The sequence below is a fragment of the Meriones unguiculatus genome, chromosome 14 (genome assembly GCF_030254825.1).
Source record: "Meriones unguiculatus strain TT.TT164.6M chromosome 14, Bangor_MerUng_6.1, whole genome shotgun sequence".
NCBI classification, from domain to species: domain Eukaryota; kingdom Metazoa; phylum Chordata; class Mammalia; order Rodentia; family Muridae; genus Meriones; species Meriones unguiculatus.
Window position 1 is genome coordinate 4,727,875 of NC_083361.1, and position 21,514 is coordinate 4,749,388.

The following is a 21,514-nucleotide window of genomic DNA, read 5'->3' on the forward strand; positions in this document are numbered from 1 at the left end:
AACCTAGTGTTGGAACCATTCTAAACAACAAATGGACAAAACTCATATCCCAGAATTAGGAAAACTAAAATATGTTTGATTATATAACAGTTGCTATATCATGACAACTCCCTTAGCAGTGGGAGGTCCAAAGTCCAGAGTCTTAGGGTAGCATGACTGAGGTCCTGGATAAAAGTTTAGACAGAGGACCAGGTTAATTGAGACATGTCTGGTCTGATACAGGGAGTAATTGGGCTCACCACAATCCTTCCTGCACTTGAGAGACATTGCTTCCTGGCAACCCACCCAGATGGCCCCTAGCTTGTGACCACAGAGTGTGACTATCACTCTTCTTCCCTAGCAACAGCTAATCAGCACATTCCAGGCATTGCTCATGATTAGACACCCTCCAGATGGCCAGGCTGGGACCACTTATGGTCTTGGCACCTAAAGTAGACCCCCTACCCAATCATGTAACGCCAAGGCTTGGAGCCCCATTCCTCTTCCCCACTTGCAGTTTTGCCCTTTAAAAACCCCATTCCCTTAGACCTTGGGGCCGCATTCCTCTCCTGCTGAGCCAGGGAGTTTTGCATACCAAGCTCAAGCTTGTATTGAATAAACCCTCGTGTGTTTGCAGTGGAGTCAATTCCTGGTGGTCTTTGGGGGTCTCACAAATTGGGCATAACATTTGGGAGCTCGTCCTGAATTCCCAAAACCCCAGGACCCCTGACCCCGACCCAGAGTGTCTTGTACAAGCCAGTAAGCTTCTAAGTGTCTCTGTGCAGTGTCCATGTTTGAGTCTACTTTCTGAAAAGCCTTGAGGTGTCTGTGTGAGCAACAAGACATGATGAGGGAAAACATGCCTGGTGGTTATTGCTGCCAAAGTCAGGAAAATGTTACTGGTTTCTCTGGTAGATGAAAAACCTCTTTGGGGTGGATATTGTGCCTGCCCCAGAGGGGACCCTGTTTCTGTTTTGGAGGAATTTTCAACAGAAGAAACAAGTCCTAGTCAGCTCCTCACTTCTCCATGCTGTTTCCGCTTTCCCCTCCACAAGAGAAGGCCAAGCGCTTGGTTTTGTTTTGTTTTCAGTCGCAGAGCAGCTACTTTGTACACATTTGTCTGTCTGTCTTGTTCCTTGTGTTTTTTGGTCTTTGTTTGTTTTGACTTGTGACAGACAACATGGGACAGACAGCTTCCCACCCCTTTGTTGGGAACTAAGCCCTGGGACCCTTCCTAAGAGCCTGGCCCGCCAGATAAGCACCGGAGGTCAGCAGGCTATAGTTTCTTATGACCCACTGTTCCCGAAACTGTTTGCTTTGGGACACATCCATGACCACCAATATTATCTTTGGGCCTTGTAACTCTTTAACCCACTTTCTTAGTCTTGGGAACTTCCCACCTCCCCACCAAGGGCCTTGGTATTTTTCCACTACTACTCCCCTTTTCTCGCCCCTCTCCCCCGCCCTGCCAGAGCCGTGCTTTAAAAGAAATACCAAAGCTCAATAAAGCTGACACTTGACCGGCAACCGTCTGCTTGTGTCCTTTCTCTCTCTCGCCCATCGTTTTCAGGATTGACCCCTTCGCCCCCACGAATAACTAGGTCCCGAGGGTCGGGGCACCCCTTCACTTAATTCTCAGCCACTTCGAGGAAGTTAGGGCAAGGGCTCAGAATCTTTCAGTTAATGTTAAAACGGAAAAGATGAAAACACTTTGCATCTCTGAATAGCCCACTTCCAATGTTAGATGGCAACCAGACAACAAGGGACCCGAAGGACATCACAAACTACCATTAGGTAAGAATCAATGTGCCTATGGCAAGGAAGAAGGCCATTGGGTTCAGGATTGTCCTAAAATAAAACCTAAGCCCCAGGCCACAGTTATGGTCATGGGAGATGAAGATGAGGAATGAAAGAATCAGGGTTCAGACCCCCTCCCTGAACCAAGAGTAACCCTTAAGGTGGAGGGGAAGCCCCTGAGCTTTCTGGTGGACAGTGGAGCCCAACACTCAGTGCTCCTACAACCTGGAGGGCCAATATACTCCAAGAAATCTTGTGTCCAAGGGGCCGCTATTACTAAGCAGTACCCATGGTCTACCTGAAGAACGGTGAACTTAGGAATGGGACGGTTAACCCATTCATTTATGGTGATTTCTGATTGCCCCTATCCCTTATTGGGAAGGGATTTGCTCACAAAAATGAAAGCTCAGATTCATTTTAAGCCTGAAGGGCCCCAATTATCAGATGAAAAAGGAGATCTCATACAAGTCCTGACTCTTGACCTTGCCTCAGAAGCCAAATATCAGCTGTTTGAAAAGTAAGATCCCCCAGCTACCGGAGATTTGCAGACTTGGTTGATCCAGTTTCCTCAGGGTTGGGCAGAAACCAGGGGAATGGGACTGATGAAACACTGGTCCCAGTATTTGTTGAACTCAAGCCTGGAGTGGACCCTGTGAGAGTATGTTAATATCCCATGTCCCAAGCAGCATGAAAGGGGATAACCCCTCATATCCAAAAACTGCTTACATTGGGCATTCTAAGGCTGTGCCAATTGGCCTGGTAACCTTGTTGCCAGTAAAAAAGCCCCACTCCAATGACTACCAGCTTGTCTAAGACTTAAGGAAAGTTAACAAATGGGTAATGGATATTCACCCAATGGTACCAAATCCACATATGCTACTGAGCTCACTATCACCTGAGCAAACCTGGTATACAGTGCTGGATTTGAAAGATGCCTTTTTTAGCTTGCCTCTAGCCCCTAAAGGTCAAGAATATTTTGCCTTTGAGTGGTACGACCCGGAGAAAGGCATAAATGGCCAATTAACTTGGACCCGGTTACCACAAGGGTTCAAAACCTTGGACGAAGCTCTTCATGAAGACTTGGGTGAGTCCCAGGCTAACAACCTGGGCATAACCTTAATTCAATATGTAGATGACCTCCTAATCACGGCAGAGTCTGAGCAGAGTTGTTTAACAGGCACTCAGAGACTTTTACAGACCCTAGGGGAACTAGGCTATCGAGCATGGGCTAAAAAGGTGCAGCTTTGTAAAACTAAGGTAATATGACTTGGTCACATCCTGAAGGATGGGCAGAGATGGCTATCTGATGCGAGAAAATAAACTGTTCTCAGTATTTGAACTCCTAAAAGCCCCCACCACAGGAATTCTTGGGGTCAGCAGGCTTTGGCAGACTCTGGATTCCAGGGTTTGCGGAAATAGCAAAACCCCTCTATGAAGCCACAAAAGAAACCAAAAGCTTTGAACGGACTTCAGAGCAGCAACAGGCTTTTTAACACCTCAAGTGGGCTTTGCTATCAGTCCCTGAGCTTGGGCTGCCCACTATTACCAAACCCTTCCACCTATTTGTAGATGAGAACAAAGACATGACTAAAGGGGTGCTAACCCAAACCCTGGGGCCTTGGAGGAGACCAATTGTGTACCTGTCAAAAAAGCTCGACTCTGTGGCTACAGGATGGCCACCTTGTCTTTGAATTATTGCAGCCACGGCACTGCTGATTAAAGATGCTGATAAACTGACATTGGGCCAAAGTTTAATTGTGACCCCAACATGGCATTTAGGGAGTGCTCAAACAGTCACCAGATTGATGGTTAAGCAACGCTCACATGACTCATTATCAGACTCTGTTGATTAATTCTGGCAGAGTTGTTTTCCAGCCCCCTGCATCCTTGAATCCAGCGACCCTTCTGCTGGATCCAGAACTGGAACCGCCACTGCCCCACTGTGAAGAGATTTTGGCCCAGATGCCCCTCTGTCAAATGCTGAGCAGACATGGTTTACTGATGGGAGCGGCTTCGTCCACAAGGGCCAGAGGAGAGTGGGTGAGGCAGTGACTACCGAGACTGAGGTATTCTGGGCTCAATCCCTCCCCCCAAGGAACTTCAGCTCAAAAGGCTGAATTAGTCACCTTAACTCAAGCCCTTACTATGGGGAAAGGACTAGCTGTTGACATCTACATGGACAGTCGGTACGCCTTTGCCACTGCCTATGTGCACGGAGCCATATATCAGGAAAGAGGGCTCCTAACAGCTGAAGGAAGAACCATTAAAAATAAAGAGGAAGCTTTACAGCTCCTTAAGGCCTTATGGCTTCTCAAGAGACTTGCTATTATCCACTGCCCCGGACACCAGAAAGGGACCACCAATGTGGCCAGAGGCAACAACCTAGCTGGTAAAACAGCCAAGAGCACTGTGCTGCAAGAGATGGCAGCCGCCATCTTGGCAACCATTGTGCCAGAGCCGTCCAACCGAAACTTGCAGGAGGAACCTTATTATGCTGAAGAGGAAATTAAATGGGCCAGAAATCAGCCCATGAGCCAATGTTTGGAAGGTGGGTGGCAATCAGCCAACCCAATTCCTTAGCTAGAATCATTCTCAGGAAAATCCATAGGGTCACTCATATGGGATCAAAAAGAATGGCAGATGTCGTGAGAAAATTTAGAGTGACTTTTAAGGACTTACATAAAACTATTGATGACATTGTAGCTAATTGTGAAGCTTGTCAGCTCACCAACGCCACCAACAATCCACAACATCCGTGATTACGCCTTAGAGGTAAGAGACCCGGAGCTTACTGGGAAATTGATTTCACAGAGATTAAGCCTGGGAGATATAGATACAAATATTAGTATTTGTGGGCACCTTCTTGGGATGGCCTTCCCTACCAAGAATGAGACTATCCAGGTGGTAGCCAAGAAATTATTGGAAGACATTTTACCCAGGTATGGCTTCCCTCATGTGATAGGATCAGATAATGGATTGGCTTTTATGTCGGAGGTAAGTCAGAGCCAAATATATTGGAGCAGATTGGAAGTTACATTGTGCTTACAGACCCTAGAGTTCAGGACAGGTAGAGAGGATGAATAGAACATTAAAAGAGACCTTAGCCATTCTGATGGGTGTAAGGTGAAATCTCAGAGTCGTTTTGATTTGCATTTTCCTAATGACTAAGGATGTTGAGCATTTCTTTAAGTGTTTCTTTGCCATTCGATATTCCTCCATTGAGAAGTCTGTTTAGCTCTGTACCCCATTTTTTAGTTGGATTAATTGTTGCTGTTTAACTTCTTAAGTTCTTTATATATGCTGGATATTAGCTCTCTGTCAGATATAGGATTGGTGAAGATCCTTTACCAACCTGTAGGAAGTCCTTTTGTTTTGATGACAGTGTCCTTTGCTTTATAGAAGCTTTTCAGTTTTAAGCAGTTCCATTTATTGACTGTTGATCTTACAGCCTGTGCTGTTGGTGTTCTGTTCAAGAAGTTGTCTCCTGTGACAATGAGTTCAAGGCTTTCCCCCACTTTTTCTTCTAACAGGTTTAGTGTGTCTGGTTTTATGGAAATGGGAACAGGGACTGTCTCTGACATGAACTGATTGGCCTGCTCTTTGATCACCTCCCCCTAAGAGGGGGGAGCAGCCTTACCAGGCCAAAGAGGAATATAGTGCCACTTCTGATGAGACCTAATGGACTAGGATCAGAAGGAAGGAGAGGAAGACCTCCTCTATCAGTGGACTTGGGGAGGGGGCATGGGTGGATAAGGAGGAGGGAGCTACAGAGGGGATACAAAGTGAATAAACTGTAACTGATAAAAATAAAAAAGAGACCTTAACTAAATTGACCTTGGAGACTGGTGGTGATACTCCTCCCCTTTGCCCTTTATAGAGTCAGAAATTCTCCCTATCAATTAGGACTGACTCTTTGGAAATTATATATGGAATGCCAGCCCCCATTATACCTAATCTTCAATCTGATGCCTTTGCTGAAATAGATGAGGATGACTTGATCCATCGTGTCAGGGCCACCCAATGGGCTCATAAACGTGTTTGGCCTAAACTGCGTGCTGTGAGGCAGGCCCGGTTACAGAAGCACACACGTTCCAGCCTGGGGACTGGGTCTACGTGAAGCAGTTCCGTCAAGGCACACTAGAACCCAGGTGGAAGGCACCATACATCGTCCTGCTGACCACTCCAACTGCCACTAAGGTCGATGGGATCACTGCTTGGATTCATTATTCGCACACTAGGCCAGCTAATCTGTTCTCAACCCAAGAAGACTACTTGACTCCTGCTGTTCCAGAATGGAAAACAAAGTATCTTCACCACTCAAGCTAAAATTATCACATTCCTGATGCGAACACTGCATATCATGCCAGCTAGGACTAGCACTGGGGACCTCTAACCCTCACCAGCCTGGAAACCTAGCTTGGGCAGTTATTGGGCAGAATCCATGGAGAAGTCATAAAATCTACATCCCGCTTAGCCTCACCTGGCACTAGGTTCCCTGACCTTATATTTGACTACAGAGATCTCATCACTGCGGTTGTCTTCAGATACCTAAGAAGAGCAGACTTCTGCATAGGGCAGCGACAGAATGTGGAAATGATTTTTATTGTAGAGAATGGGGATGTGAGACAACAGGGGAGGCTTCTTGGATAAAAGACACAGATCGCTATACCCAGCTAAAGATGATGCTACCAGCCTTAGCTGACAAATTGATGGTGGGACCTGGAAGGAATGCCGTATCCCCCTTCGATTAGCCTTCACTACAGAAAGCAGCAAGATTGGAAAACAGGGAAAGCTTGGGGAATCAGAATACATGCCAATACAGAAGGATCCAGGGGCTCTCTTTACAGTAAGACTTTATGAAACACTCCTTGTAACAGGTCCCCTTATTGCCCTGGGTCCTAATCAGATCCTGGCACCTCAGGCACCCCAACCTCCTCCCACTGTTCCCGGCTTGCCTGAGACCCTCCCATGTCAACAATGCCTGCTCTTTCTGGCTCCACCCCTTCATACTTAAAGATGGATATGGACCCCTTAGGGTACTTTTCAGGTTCTGAATGCTTCCAAATCAGACCTCACAATTTCCTGCTGGCTCTGCTGTAACTCTAAGACTCCCTTTTATGAGGGTATTGCTCTGATGATGACCTACAGTGTCTTGGAGAACATTGAGCTTGCAGATGGTCCTAGGAAGGGCTGGTGATAACCCTTCAGGCAATCACTGGACAGGGGATATGTCTGGGGAAGAGTCCCACCATCCCACCAACATTTATCTAACAAGACTGAACCAGTAATCCACTCTAAATGGATCATACCCCAGAACAGGCTTGGTGGGCATGCTCTACTGGAGTCACCCCTTGCACATATGGGCCAATCATTAGCTCGGTAGACCTATCCCAATTTTGTATTCTAGTTCAGCTGGTACCTCACATAATGTGCTACCCTGAGGAAATGCTAAAAACCTTAATAAGGGGAACAGAAACATACCCTATGAGACAAAAGAGGGAGCCAATATCTCTTTAACTTTGGCTTTAATACTGGGGTGGGAGCTAGCACTGGAATAGCTGCCCTGGCAGCACAAGAAAAAAATTACAATGATCTCAGAATTGATATAGATGCAGATATTCGATGCCTGGAAAGATCAATCTATCACTTGGAACAAAATGTAGACTTCTTGGCCGAAGTTGTGTTGCAGAACAGAAGGGGATTAGTTCTGCTATTTCTATAACAAGGAGGGCTCTGCATAGCACTGGGAGAGGAATGCTGCTTTTATGCTAATCACTCCAGAGTTATTAAAAGGTCCCGGACTGAGCTAAGAGAAAGCTTTGCCTGCAGATGAAAAGAAAGGGAACATACCAAAAGCTGGTATCATGCTTTGTTTGATTCCTCCCCATGGCTGACTACCCTCATTTCAACCTTAGTAGGGCTTCTAGTTATCCTGTTGCTCCTATTAACCCTTGGTCTTTGTATCATTAACAAATTCTTGCAGTATGTTAAGCAAAGGCTGGGGAACATTCTACTAATGGTGCTACAATCACAGTACCAAGGATTGAGTGGTAATGAAAATGACACTAATCTTTGATTTCTCCCTCCCACAGTCTTTTCAAAGGATGGTAATTCTGTTCTGTTCCAAGTCTGTGTTCAGTTTATTAAGATTTTACTTGATGGAACCCACCTGGATAACATCTGTGCAAGCTGGTAGTTTTTCTGGGAGCTAATCAGACTGCCCCCTGCCTCTCCAGATGGATCAACTAATCTTTTCAGCCTTTCTAGCCCCTGATGTCATTGGCCCCATTGTCAACACTGAAGCACTTCCAGAAGAAGAGACCTTTGCCCATAATCCCACCTATGAGGCTGAAATGATCAAGAAAGGCCCCTCAACATAAGGGCAAATGGTCTGAACACGTCTCAAGGATTTGAGACAGTATCCACTTAAAAGGGGGGGAATGAGAGGTCCAAAGTTTAAAATTCGAGTCTTAGGGCAGCATAACTGAGGTCCTGGATAAAAGTTTAGACAAAAGACCGGGTTAATTGAGACAGGTCTGGCCCAATGCAGGGAGTAACTGGGCTCACCACAATCCTTCCTGCACTTGAGAAACATCCTTTCCTGGCAACCCACCCAGGTGGCCCCCTAGCTTGTGACCACAGTGTGTGGCAATCACTCTTCTTCCCTAGCAACAGCTAATCAGCATATTCCAGGCATTGTTCATGATCAAATACCCTCCAGATGGCCAGGCTGGGACCGCTTATTGTCTTGGCACCTAAAGCAGACCCCCTACCCAATCATGTAATGCCAAGGCTTGGAGGCCCGTTCCTCTTCCCACTTGCAGTTTTGCCCCATTCCCCTAGACCTTGGGGCCACCTCTCCTGCTAAGCCAGGGAGTTTTGCATCCCTGGTGGTCTTTGGGGCTCCCACAAACTGGGCATAACAACAGGAAAAGCCACCAAAGACGTTATAAGTCACTGCTTAAAATGTTTTGCTACAGTTGGTAATCTTTTCATTATAAAGACTGATAATGGTACTGCATATATTAGTCAAGCTTTTCAGCGTTCTGTGCGCAAATAAATATAAGCCATAAAACAGGTATTCCATAGAATCCTCAAGGCCAAGAAATTATGGAGCGTGTCCATAGATTTCTTAAGAACCAATAGCAAAAAATAAAAAAGGGGGAATCATATCCCCAAGTCTTAACCAAGCTCTATTTTAAAATTTTTGAATGTAGATATACAAGGCCATTCTACAGCTGATCAATTGTGGCACCCTAATACCAAAGGTAATTATGCCCAAGTGAAATGGAAAGATCCAATTACTGGAATATGGCAGGGCCCCAACCCTGAATTAATATGGGGAAGAGGGCATGTTTGTTTTTCTGCAGGATGCAGAGAGTACCAGGTGGATCCCAGAAAGGCTGGTGCGATTTGCAGATGTTTCCCGGAAGGAGGATGTTCCTGCTGCTGACCATAGTGAATCCTGTCCTTATGGTGAATGGAGAGCTGTATTGGGCTTATGCTCCTGACCCACCTTTGTTTCATTCTGCTCCTGGGAGATGTTTTGCAGAGAAACCTCTTAGTTACAGTGTGATTGGACTTGATCTGGTAATCGGGACAATTCTCAACAAAATCAGGACTGACTATGGGACTTTGGTCTGATTCTGGTTTTCAGCAGACCTATATTTGTAAGCTTGCCAGAGAAACTCTTGGGAGGCCCAATAATTGCCTATGTAAATTCTCATTATTTTTTTTTTAGAAATGTTGATGTTCTTACATAAGATGCAAACTTTAATGTTTCTTGCCATCAATGTAAACTAACAAAATCTATTTCTAAGCTTTCACATGGACAGTAAGTTCTGATTGTTCAACAGCCTTTTATTATGGTTCCTGTGAATGTTTCTCAGGCTTGGTATTTGGAGTGTTATTGGACTTGGCTTATGACTCTTATTAGGAGCATGGTCTCCTACCAATGATAATTAAAACCTTCATCAAGGCCTTTTAGAATGTTCACGCTGATCTGCACAAGATTAAACCCCAGTGTCTACCCTAGCAGAGGTTGGAAGTCAAAGACAGGTAAGATTTCTCTGAAGAATATTCAACCTAAGAGCATGAATGACGGAATTCATGTACCAATGATGGGTAAGAATATATCTTTCAAGAGACACAACCTAAGACAGGCACAATCTTCTGTTCCATAGCTCTTAAGTTATGGTCAACTTTTAAAATACAAAAAAAGAGAGACCTGTGGGGAGCCGCTGGTCTGTCAGGAAGCTTTGATCTCAGTGGAAAGACATGTTTTCACCCTGGCCTTCACCTGGAGTCAGTGATGAGCTGCCAAGTCTACGCCCTTTTGTTTGAGACAGCAGGTGGGATGTCTTCTCAAGTTCACACCTTTTGTTTGTGTGAGGATCACACGGACAGGTGGTTGAGGTAAAGGAGTTTGAGTGCTCCTGTGATTTCAGTCATTGTACTGAGGTGCTTTTGCTCTGACTTAAAGAGGGATTATTGGAATAGACTAGGAAACTAGTTTCTCCTAGAGCGCTCTCTGAAAGATCCCATGTGTGGTGTGCTGGTTTTTTTTTTTTTTTTTTTTTTTTTTTTTTTTTCAGTTCTCACTCCCTACTCAAGAACTGTTCAATTCTACTGGTTCCAGAAGGCCCTCCTAACTATTTCCATCAGGTGTGCTTGTGCGCCATGCGTGCCATACAGAAAACCACTGAGGGTGCTACAGTACCACTCAGTGGGTTAAAACAAAAAACAAATGAGCACTTTGTCAACTTTGTCTAAAGAGGGCAAGAAGCCATCGATTGGTAGGTACAGTATCACGCACCTGCTGATGCCTTAACAAAAGTGCCTGGGCTACCATGAAGGCATGTAACCCGATTGCTCCAGTGTGGGCAGGAGAATTGGAGGCTTGGATAACTGCCACTAGAGACTTAGCTACTGCCCTCAATCAGACAGAAAGTATGGCAGCTGCTCTAGGGACACATTTAAAAACATGGGACACTGGAGGTAAATGCAAGGCAGGATGTTGGACATGTGGGGATCAGGTTCACTTTGCCCATCAATGTCCTAACAAGATACAAGACAGAACTGAAAAACATCCCCCATCAATCTGCCCAAGATGTAAAAAAATAAAAAAATAAAAAGGTTCCATTGGGCCAAAGACTACCACTCCAAAACTACCAAAGATGGCCAGCCTTTAAATCCCCAGCCCTGCAACTAATGGGGAAACCACGAGAATACTCTGGACAATTCCTGTTGGTATGCAACTGGCCTGCCTTTGGTTAAAAGTAGAGGATAGCATATTTTGTGGAAGAACTTGTTTAAGAAGGAAGTTCCCTGTTCTTGGAAACTTTGCCCTGGACTTTGGCATCCTGACACAGTCTTGGCAAACAGCTAGGCCGGTCACCTTGTGTAACAATGATGGTAATCAGGGAGCAATTGCACCCCTCATGCTGGTAGACCTTCTCAACGAGATGTCTTGGAAGATGTGGATGTAATCGTTACCACAGACACCATAAAAGATAAATTACATTTGCGGCATTTCCCCCTACTTCTGAGGGCCAACAGGATTACAATTCCCCCTAAAATTTCTGGGGAACGTGGTTTGGGTTAGACCTTGCCTTCCTGTCACCACAGGTCTTCCTCCTGCTTTGTGGTGCCAAGCGGCCAGAGGAGATCTTAACCACTACAGAGGAGGCAAAACAGACTACAGGATGTTAATGCAGGCCTTAATCAAGCCCTTCTAAGCCGGTGTCTCAGACTCTGTAAGCTCCCGAGGGTCTGGGTTAGTTGTCTCTGTTGGTCTTCTTGTGAGGTTCTTGTCCCCTTCATTCAGGTCCTTCCATCTTTCCCCCAACACTTCCACAGGACCCCCAGAGCTCCATCCCATGCTTGGTTGCAAGTCCTAGCATCTGTCTCCATCTGCTGCTGGGTGGAGCCTCCCAGAGGACAGTCAAGATAGTCAAGTTAGGCTCCCGTCTACAAGAAAAGCAGAACATCGTTAATAGTGTCTGGGGCTGGCTCTCTACCGTGGGGTGGGTCTCAGGTTGGGCTGGTCATTGGTTGGACTTTCCCTCAATCTTTGTTCTCTCTTATCCCTGCACTTCTTGCAGGCAGGGTGATTTTTGGATCATAGGTTTTGTGCATAGGTTGTTGGTCCCCTCCTTCCACTAGTCCTGCATGGCTAGGAAGTGGTCACTTCAGTTTTCATGTCCTCCCCCTCCCCCCTCTTGAGGAGTCTCAGCTAGAGTCACACCATATCCTCCCAGGAGCCGCCCCTGTGGTAGGCCTCAGCCTGTCAAAGAGATGTCCCTGCAGTTTCCCTTCTTGTTCCCGGCCCTCTCACCTCCTCCCCCCATTCTCCTCACATCTGATCCCCACCCTTGTCTCCCTCCCAATTCCATCTGCTGTCTATTCTATTTCCCCTTCTGAGTGACATTCTGACACCCTCCCTTGGGCCTTCCTCGTTACTTAGCTTCTTTGGGTCTGTGGGTTGTAGTATGGTTATCCTACATTATATGGCTAATATCTACTTGTAAGTGAGTATATACGATGTGTGTCTTTCTGCTCTGGGATCTTTTCTAGTTCCACCCATTTGCCTGCAAATTTCATGATTTCCTTATTTTTAATAGCTGAGTAGTATGCCACTGTGTAAATGTACCACAATTTTTATCCGTTCTTCGGTTGAGGGACATCTAGGTTGTTTCCAGTTTCTGTCTATTACGAATAAAGCCGCTAAGAACATAGTTGAGAACTAGGCCCCCTGCACATATGTGGCCGATGGGTGGCTTGGTCTTCATGCGGGTCGCCTGGCAAGTAGAGGCGGGGCTGTTTCAAACATGGACTCTAGCACCTGCTTTCGGATAACCTCCCCCTGGCAGGGCTGCCTCGCCTGGCCTCGGGAGATGAGGATATGCTCAGTCCTCATGTGAACTGATGTGCGGGGGAGGGTTGATATGGGGGGAGGGGTTTTCTGGGGAGAAAGGGAGAAGGGAAGAGGGAGGGAGGGAGGAGGCATTAGAAGGAGAGGAGGGAAGGTACCTTTTGGAGGTAAAGTAAATAAAATAAAATTAAATGTAAAAGAAAACCAAACCCTTGTACATGGGTCTGATTCTGTTAGTGAGGTTTGGGGCCTTGTGGTGCCCACACAGCAATTTCCTACTGGGGTGGTCATTTGGCTTATTCTTCTGTTCCTTTTATAGATAATGTTTTCACTCTTGCACTTAAAGGTGCTTAAAACATCCTTTTTATTGTTGGGTAAAAAGCCGGGTACAATTATTCTTCCAGTTCCCCAGGACTTCCTTGCCTGGACATTCCCATCCCACTATTGCTCAGGGCTTTTTGTTAAGCTTCCAGGGTAATGGCGATAACCATTTCCCTAAAAACAAAATCTCATCCATGCTTCCTGTAACCCCTCTGATCCACAGGTGGTACTTATTAGAAAAACCCATTCCTGATGCCGCTTCAGGCTTTCCAGACCCCTCAAAGACACATTTTTGGCTATGTATTCACTCTTGTTATTCCTACAAACCTACAAACTACAAAAGTGTTTACTAGCAGCTTTGAGGGAATCTGTGCAGTTAGGAGTCTTGTTGGCTATCTTAGCCCTTTAAAGAGCTTGGCAAGACCCATTAATACTTTCAGCGACAGCTAATATGCTACTAATATCGTTAAGGTTATACCTTTGGCTGTCATTAAACCGGCTGAGGGTCCTCTGTATTTGGCCATGATTCAACTTCCAACACTTAGTGAACAAAGACAGGCTCCTTTCTTTTCTTCCACAAATGCTCTCGTTTCAGAGGGGAACAGGGAGATTGCCATGGAGTGAAGGCCTCCCTGACACCCCCGGTAGAACAAGCCTGATTGCTCCATTCTAGATTTCACAATTCAGTTCTGTCACGCCACCAGCCTTTTCTCAACTATCCATCAATTCCTGTGAGCGTCTAAGGCACACCTGTACTACCTGCGGCCCGTGTTTGCCTTTAGGTCCCCTACAACCAGCCGGAGTCGATCGTAGCGGTCTCCGTCCCAACAGCTTGTGGCAAATGGACGTGGCCCACAGTGGAGAGTTTGGTCGTCTTAAATATGTACACGTCATTACTGACACGGTTTCTGCATTCCTATTCGCCATGGCCCGCCAAGATGGTTGTTGCTACCGTTAAAACTGGCAGGTTGGTTGTGGGTGTGCCGTGTTCAATTAGGGCTGACAACGGGCCAGCTTATACGAGCTCTGCTTTTGCAGCCCTTTGCTCTGAAAGGAACAGAACACACATGCCTTCGGGATTCCTTACAATCCCCAAGGACAAGCCACAGTGGAGACAGCCCATGCCTCTCTTAAAAAACAATTAAGGGGGGGAGGGGCACATCAGGAATACGACCATTAATTCAAAAGTTTGACAGACACAGTTGGGGTTCTAAACGTTGGGGTTTGATGCTTCCCAGCATCACCCCTTTCCCCGTAGTCTACTGACGGGATCCTATGGTCAATGTGGGGGGGGGGCTGCCCCGTCTTAACCATGGGATGAGGGTTTCCGTGTGTTTTTCCAGAAGGAATGGACACACAAGACAGTTTGGGTTCCTGGTCGAGCCGTAAACCCATGCTCGGAGGGAAACCACAGAACAGCTCTGGACAGCTTTGCAGAATGTATCCCTGAGTGAAGGAGAGGATGGCAGTCACCAGCCCGCCTGGAGGAGGACGGCAGAGAGGGGCAGAGACGGTGAGGGCAGCCTCAGCTCCAGTTACCTGAGGAAGCCCAAGGCCCTTGTGGACCGGGGCCTTACACCCTGGTCCTACTTACGTTGCCCTTGGATCTGCTAATTCTCAGGCACACGCCCAGTGGCTGTTGGTGGGCTGCCATTAGAGATCCTCCTGTCTCACCTCCTGTCAGCGGGATCCCCGGCTTCCAGCCACAGGTATTGACAGCCTGTTTCCAGTGTACTCCACCCTGGGGCTGCCTAGATGAGTCCGCCTGCCCAACGGACTTTGTCTTTTTGGCTAAAGTGTCTACCAGGGATTTCTCTAAGTGGTTTGAAGTCAGGTGTGAAGATGCTGGGTGGTTCGCTCTCCCCTCACCTTTCTTCCTGGCTGGGGGTTGTCAGACAGTTATCAATGGCTCTGTGGCAGGAATTATGGGACAGAATTCCTTCGTTCTGGACAATTCCACCATGCCTGACTGTCCAGAGACATCCTACCTTTGTGACTCGTGGGACTTAGGTGGAGGGACCTTTTCCCTGAGTGGGAGCAGCAACATCTGGGGTGCCTCTGTGTAGACAGACCTGTTCCAGTTGCCCCCCGTAGTGCTTTTCCGGGGGCCCCTTTACCAAACTCTAACTGGTCATGCTTTCCCACGACTCTCCCGACGTGACCCCAATCCTAAGGGTCTCTTGCCTCTCTGCTCTACCTGGGGCACCTGTCACCTCTGTGGCCCTTGGTCTTGCATGGACTTCAGGCCTTTAGGACCCGTCTGTGCTGGTGGCGAGGGCTTCTATTTTTCCCTTTTTGAGAGAAATCCCAATTGGCCTTTCAGTAAGGGCCACCAGTTGCTCAACAGGACCTCTCCTGGGGCACCCACACCAAATTTAGTCCCCACTGACCACCCCTGTGCCAGGGACCCCCTTCTTCTTCCCTCTTCTCATACCTCCACCTCAAACTGTTCTGTACAAAACTGTACACTTTCCCCCTGCTGGGACCCGATTCGGGGTAACTCCTCCTTGCTCCTCAGAGAGCTTGGACCCCAGTGAACACCACTGAGGGTTGGATGGGGGGACTCCTTTGTCAGGACAGACCTCCCCTCTGGTTCGTCCCAGGAGAGATTTCGGCGGATCTGCTGTTACCGCTGCTACTGCAGTGGGGCTTGCCACAGCGGTGATTGCCTTACAAAACTCTTCAGAGGACAGAGAGCTACCTAGGTTTACAGCCTCTGCTCTGGATAAACAGATACAAGCTCGTCAGCTTCTTGGGCGGGGGCCCTGGACCTTCGCCATCAAGTGGGTCTGCTGCAGATGTCAGTCGTTTATGGGATCTTGCAAATGCCGCCTGCAACCCCAGGGATACCGCTAGCCTCCTCACCCTGTATCTAACGCACCTTAGTAAGAGCTGCGCCACGCAGCTCCAGCGCAAATCTACAGGAGGCGCCTGGGACACAGCCTTCCCTCTCTCCTTCATAAGCTCCAGCATGAGGTAAGGGCTGCAAATGCCACCAGAGTGGATGTGGCTACCCTCTCCCATCTCGGACATTTCTTCCAGGATGTGGCTTCCAAACTCACCACTTTATTTTCACCCAGTAGTTTTGTTGTTGTTGTTATGCCATAGTCATTGTAGTTTTACTTTTTTTTTTTATGATACGGCTTTAAAATCACATATGCCTCCAAAACCAGAGCACTAAAGCCCTCTTACTGGAGATTTTTCACCCTGGAATTAAAAGAGGGGGAACCTGTGGGGAGAGTCAAGAGAAGAGGCCCTGTAGAGGCCCACAAGTTATCGGTGCTTGAGGCTGGTGTGGAATGTTGATTGTTCCTTCCACCGGATAAAGGCTGTTACACTGGACAATAAAGTCAGATCTGCACCTTTGAGTCCGGTCTCTAGAGTCCGATTCCTGGGAGTCTGCATGGGCTCCGTTGCCACTCATCCACCCCCCTCCCCCCGGCTCCTGATCTCCACAGGTCGTCAACTCAAGGAAAGACAGGAATTTCGATTTTAAGATAGGGTCACACCATGTCCCACTGGCTGGCCTAGAACCATCACGCAGGCCAGGCTGGCCTCACAAAAACAAAGATCCGCCTGCCTCTGCCTCCTGAGTGCTGGCATTAAAAGCGTGTGCCACCTGGCCTGTCACCTGTCACCAAGGAACAGTTGCTAAAGGTTGAACCAGTAAAAGGGGAAACCCCAGAACGTGGGAGGGATCATACCTGAAAGAGGTTTCCTCAGCGCAGGGTGCGATCCCCAGGCCAGGGACAGTCTCGCAAGCCCGTCCTGCGGCAGCGTGGACGCCGTGGGCCAGAGAAGCCTCCCACAGGCAAGGGCGTGGGCGCTGCGGGCCTCTGCTGGCCTAACCCGCCCTAAGCAGGCGTGGGTGATGGGGTGTCCTGTGGTGTGTCCGCCCAGGCGGGCCTGAATCAGGTTTATGCCGAGGACAAACAGGGCGGACGGGACCGGTCCGGGCTGGCCTCGCTCCCATCACCGCTGCGCCACGGCCCTCGGGGGCACCAGCCCGAGGCCACGCGCAGGGCGGCGGGCCCCGAGGCCTCAGCCCCGGCCATCGGGGCTTCTGCAGCGGGAGGCGCGGGGATACCGTGCTGCTGTCCGGGCCGGGTTTGCCCGCAGCTCGGTTCCCCCGCGTTGGTGGCGTTCGCGGGGGCGCCTGGCAACCGCGAAGGGCCCCTCCCTCACACGGGGCGGCCTCGGTCCTAACGGGCGGCGTTTCCGGGCCCAGGCACATCCGGTCGGCGCGCGGCCCTGCCCGGAGCCTGTCTCCCCGGCCCCGCCTCGTTCCCGCTGTTTGGCTGGGCTTCCCTTTCGGAGAAGGAAGGGTACTAGGTTGGAAAGGGGTTAGCAAGTAAAAACACAGGGCGACCAGTTAAACTTTACCTTCGGGGGGTCGCGGGGAGCATGCAGTGGTTGGTGTTGTTTGTTTGTTCCCTTAGGATCAAACCCGGGGCCTTGGCCGTGCTGGGCAGGCATTCTATGCACCCGGCTGCGGTCGTCAGGCCCAAACCCGCGATGCCCTTCCTTAAAGCAGTCAGGAGGGGCTGCGCGGAGAAGCCTTTAGAATAGCATCCGAGGGCCTGGAGAGACGACGGCTCAGAGGCTAAGGCACTCGCTGTTCTTCCAGAGGGCCTGAGTTCAGTTCCCAGCACCCATCTACAGTGAGATCCGGTATGCAGGCAGGCTGCTGTATAAATAATAAATAAATCTAAAAAGAAGAAGAAGAATGGTATCCGAAGCATGTAAACACAATAAAGTGTATTTACTCACGCCCGGCTCTTGCCCTCAACTCCAGCACACACCTCTCACCAGGCTATAAGGCTCTCAGGACCAGCCGTCCAGAAAGTCACCGTCGTGAAAGGTCACTGTAAATTCCCCTCCCTTCTGCTGCAATACAACACTGACTTCTTAAGCCTTTTCCCTCTCCCCTGCCTTCCAGCGCCTGCGTGGTCGCTGGGGAGGTTGCTGTCCGTGAGCACTCATGTGTGGGCTGGGGGAGGGGGCCTGGAGAGTGCGGTGCATTGTGATGTTGGAACCGGTGACTCACCCTCCGTGGGGACCTTCGAGTGGACTTTGTCTCCTGAATTAAGGGTATGTGGTCCTCTGGGTGGCGAAGGTGTGGAGGGGTGGAAAGTGAAGGGGAAGCCTCCGCTACTCTGTGACATTAAAAACAAGTGTTCCCGGCTGGGAGGAAGTAAACCCCGCTGAGATCGTTAAAACACCTCCCTGTAAGGCAGGGCTGTTGGGTCTGAGGAACCCACAGGAGAAAAAGAACAGGGAAGCAACTGAATCTGGGGGTATAAATGTAAATTTGTGGAACTCGCTTCTGTTTCAGCTCTCATTATTCTCTCTTGGTCTCAGTATGACCCTTTCACTGTAATAGAACCCTGATTTTATAATGCATTTAAACAATTTTAATTGTAAAGCCTTTTGATTTTCATTATCTGACTTTAGTTTTCAGGTTGCTTTGGTTGGGGGAAAAAAATTTTGCCAGATGTGGTGGCTTATGAATCTAATCTCAGAACTCAGGAAGCAGAGGCAGGTAGATCCTGTGAATATAAGGCCAGCCTGGTCTACATAGTGAGTTCCAGACAAGCCAGAACTATATAGTGAGACCATGTTTTGGGAGAATTCAAATCCTTGATTTTTTTTTTTCGTCATCATGTCAAGAGAGGGTCTCACTGTGTAGCCCTGGCTGTTCTGTAACTCAGTACGTAGACCAGGCTGGCTGTGAACTTACAGAAATCGTCCTGCTTCTGTGCCCTGAGAAATGAGATTAAAACTGTGTGTCACAGTTCCAAGATTCACTTGTAACTCTTAGGAAGAGCCCAGGTTGGATTCCAGCACCCACATGGCCATTCCAGGGAATCTGACCCCCTCTTCTGAGCTCTCCTAGGTACCAGGCATGCATGTGGTGAACTCTTATATAAACATATATGCAGACTGAATGCGTATACACATACATAAATCTAAACAGAGGAGTTTTTCTCATTGATGAATGCTTGTGCCTCCCTTTGTAACTTGTCTATTCTTTCTTGGTTCGCTTAATTTCCAGTCTGACAGCAAACGCTGAGGTTCCAATACTCTCACCTTCCCCAGGTTCTGTTCTCCAAGATGGCTAGGAAGAATTGGAAGAATACGAGTTCTTTGCCCTCACCTAGACTTATTCCCGAGTGGAAGGATTTGAAATCTATCTTAGAAGACACCTGTAAGACCAGAGAGGTGATTTGAGTGGAAGCGACGCACAGGGGGAGCCTCGGGCAGGGGGCCTGTCCTGTTGGAGGATGGGGTGTGGGTAGGGCATGGACAGCTCGGGAGACGGCCCCTCGGACAGCCGGACAACTTCCTCTTCTGCTTTAGAACAACGGCATGAAGGGGCTGGACAGATGGCTGGTGCCTCCCGCTGGGAGGGGTCCAGTGCCTCTGGCACACACGCCCCTCGTCACACAGCAGCAGACTAAAACGCTGGAGTTCAGTCTTGACGTTGTTCGCTGAATGAATAACTGCTTCATACGCGAACGCACCCACAAAACGTGTGGCCCACACACCTACACAAAATTTTGTTTGTAATTCAAGACAAAGTTTCCCTGTGTAGCCTTGACTGTCCTGGAACTTGCTCTATAGACCAGGCTGGCCTCGAACTCACAGCGATCTTGCCTGCCTCTGTCTCCTGGGTGCTGGGATTAAAGGCATGCACCAGTGTCGATACACATAATTTTAAAGATTTAATGAAGATAGATATTTAAAAAGGATGGGCTCATTAAACTGGACATGGTGGGGCTTTACCTGTGATCCCCACCTGTGATCCTTTACCTGTGATTCCCAATGCTTGGGAAGCTGGTGAGGTTACAAGTCCCAAAACAGCCTGGGCTCTGGACAGGGGCTGCCGAGATGGCTCAGCTGTTGAGAGCATTTGCTTCTAGTCTAGAAGACCCAACTTCACATCCCAGAACCCAGATCTGGCGGCTCCCAGTTGTGTGTCTCCAGCTTTGGAGGGATCACACCCTCTTCTGGTCTATTTGGGCATTGCACACAAGTGTTGCACATGCATACAGGGAGACAGACACCCACGCTTATGAAACAATTTTTTTTTTTTTTTAAGTTAAAAGAGAGTGTGGCTGAGCCACAGAGCACTTACCTAGAATCCGGTAGTGAGCAGAGGGAGATGTGTCTCAGCAGTGAAACCCTTGCCTAGCACGCAGGAGGCCCTAGACCCAGTCGTTAGGATTGAAAATCAAAAACAAACAATGCCTTGAAAATAATCAGCCATTCTCACTGAGGCTTTCTCATCTGAATCGTGAAAACAGGAGGTGGTTGGAGGGGTTGTCTCTTGGTTCTCGCGGCTACATAACTGGAGAAGTCCTTTTATTCCACGAGGGTACATTAGGGCTTAATTTTCTTCTGGAACCTTAGTTAAGAAAGCCTGGGAAGTTCTCCCTTTGGCCGCACGTACACTGGAATTGGGACCATACAGAGAAGAGTAGCCCAGCCCCTGGCCAAGTGTGCTGCGTGAACTCATGAAGCATTCCCTAATTTTTTCTTAAAAAAAAAAAAAAAAGCCCAAAAGGACTCTATTGTGTCCCGACGCAAAGGGAGGGATGGTTCCCAAATAATGCCAAGCGGTAAGACGAATAAGTATCGGTTCAGCACAAACAGCCAGTGCTCACCAATCCCCCTGCGCTGATCCAATGAGAAAGTGCCGCTCGCATCTCTCAGCTCCTGCCGTTCTTCCCCCTCAGGATAATGATGAGACAATGATCATCCTGAGCGACTGGCCCCAGACGCTGTACCATGAGTACTATTATTTAGAGAACAAGTTGTCTGTGTACTTCTACTGTCTAGACGCCAACTATTTCATCGCCTTTAACTGGATAGAACAGTTTGAGAAACAACCCCAGGTGAGGCTGATTCACCCTTGCTTCTTTCATGATGCGGTTCACGTGTCCCATGTCGAAAATGTCCTTGTTTCGGAATCAGAGGGACAACGGGATAAACCCTGTTATCTGTCTGCTCTCTCCTCCATGGAGACAGGGCCTTCCTGTTCCTCAGGCCGGCTTCGGACTCACTGTGTGGTCCAGGCTGTCCATCCCAGCCTTCCTGGCTGCATCCCACATTCCAGGCATGTGCCGCCACATCTGGAAAATGCATTCGTTTTAAGACCTGACTCAGTGTTCCCGTTGGCGACCTGGGTTAGTGACCCTTTCACGCTGATGACCCTCAGGCCCGAAGAATACAGTAGAATAGGCCGACAAAAGGCTTCGAATCTGAGGCTTCTGTGGTAAATCCGGCAGCTGGTACGAGGAGATGAGGCCTCCGGTTGTCCACAGGCAGCCGGACTTCTCCTTCCAGCATGCTCCCGGGGGCTCCTCCGCCCTGCTGACCCGGCTCTGCTTTCCACCCTTTTCTAGGCAATACTGTGGATACAGGAAAAAGGGGAAGAAAACAGGAGGATGGTGAAGAAGATGAAGTTCCTCATGAGGAATGAAGTGCCGCCCATCATAGCAATGGCGCACGCCGGCTCCTATGGCCTGTTAATTGCGTACT

General features: G+C 48.5%; 1 long non-coding RNA gene and 1 other non-coding gene across 2 annotated transcripts; one reads left to right on the forward strand and one right to left on the reverse strand.

The window, feature by feature from the left end:
- Positions 1 to 6,359: 6,359 nt before the first annotated feature.
- LOC132647116 (uncharacterized) lies at positions 6,360 to 17,265 on the reverse strand. Its single transcript, XR_009585400.1, has 2 exons — positions 16,675 to 17,265; positions 6,360 to 11,745 (listed from the first exon to the last, which is right to left on the reverse strand). It is a non-coding gene; the product is annotated as an uncharacterized LOC132647116 (long non-coding RNA).
- Positions 17,266 to 20,400: 3,135 nt separating this feature from the next.
- On the forward strand, positions 20,401 to 20,507 carry LOC132647878 (U6 spliceosomal RNA). The gene has a single exon (XR_009586219.1). It is a non-coding gene; the product is annotated as a U6 spliceosomal RNA (small nuclear RNA).
- Positions 20,508 to 21,514: the final 1,007 nt, after the last annotated feature.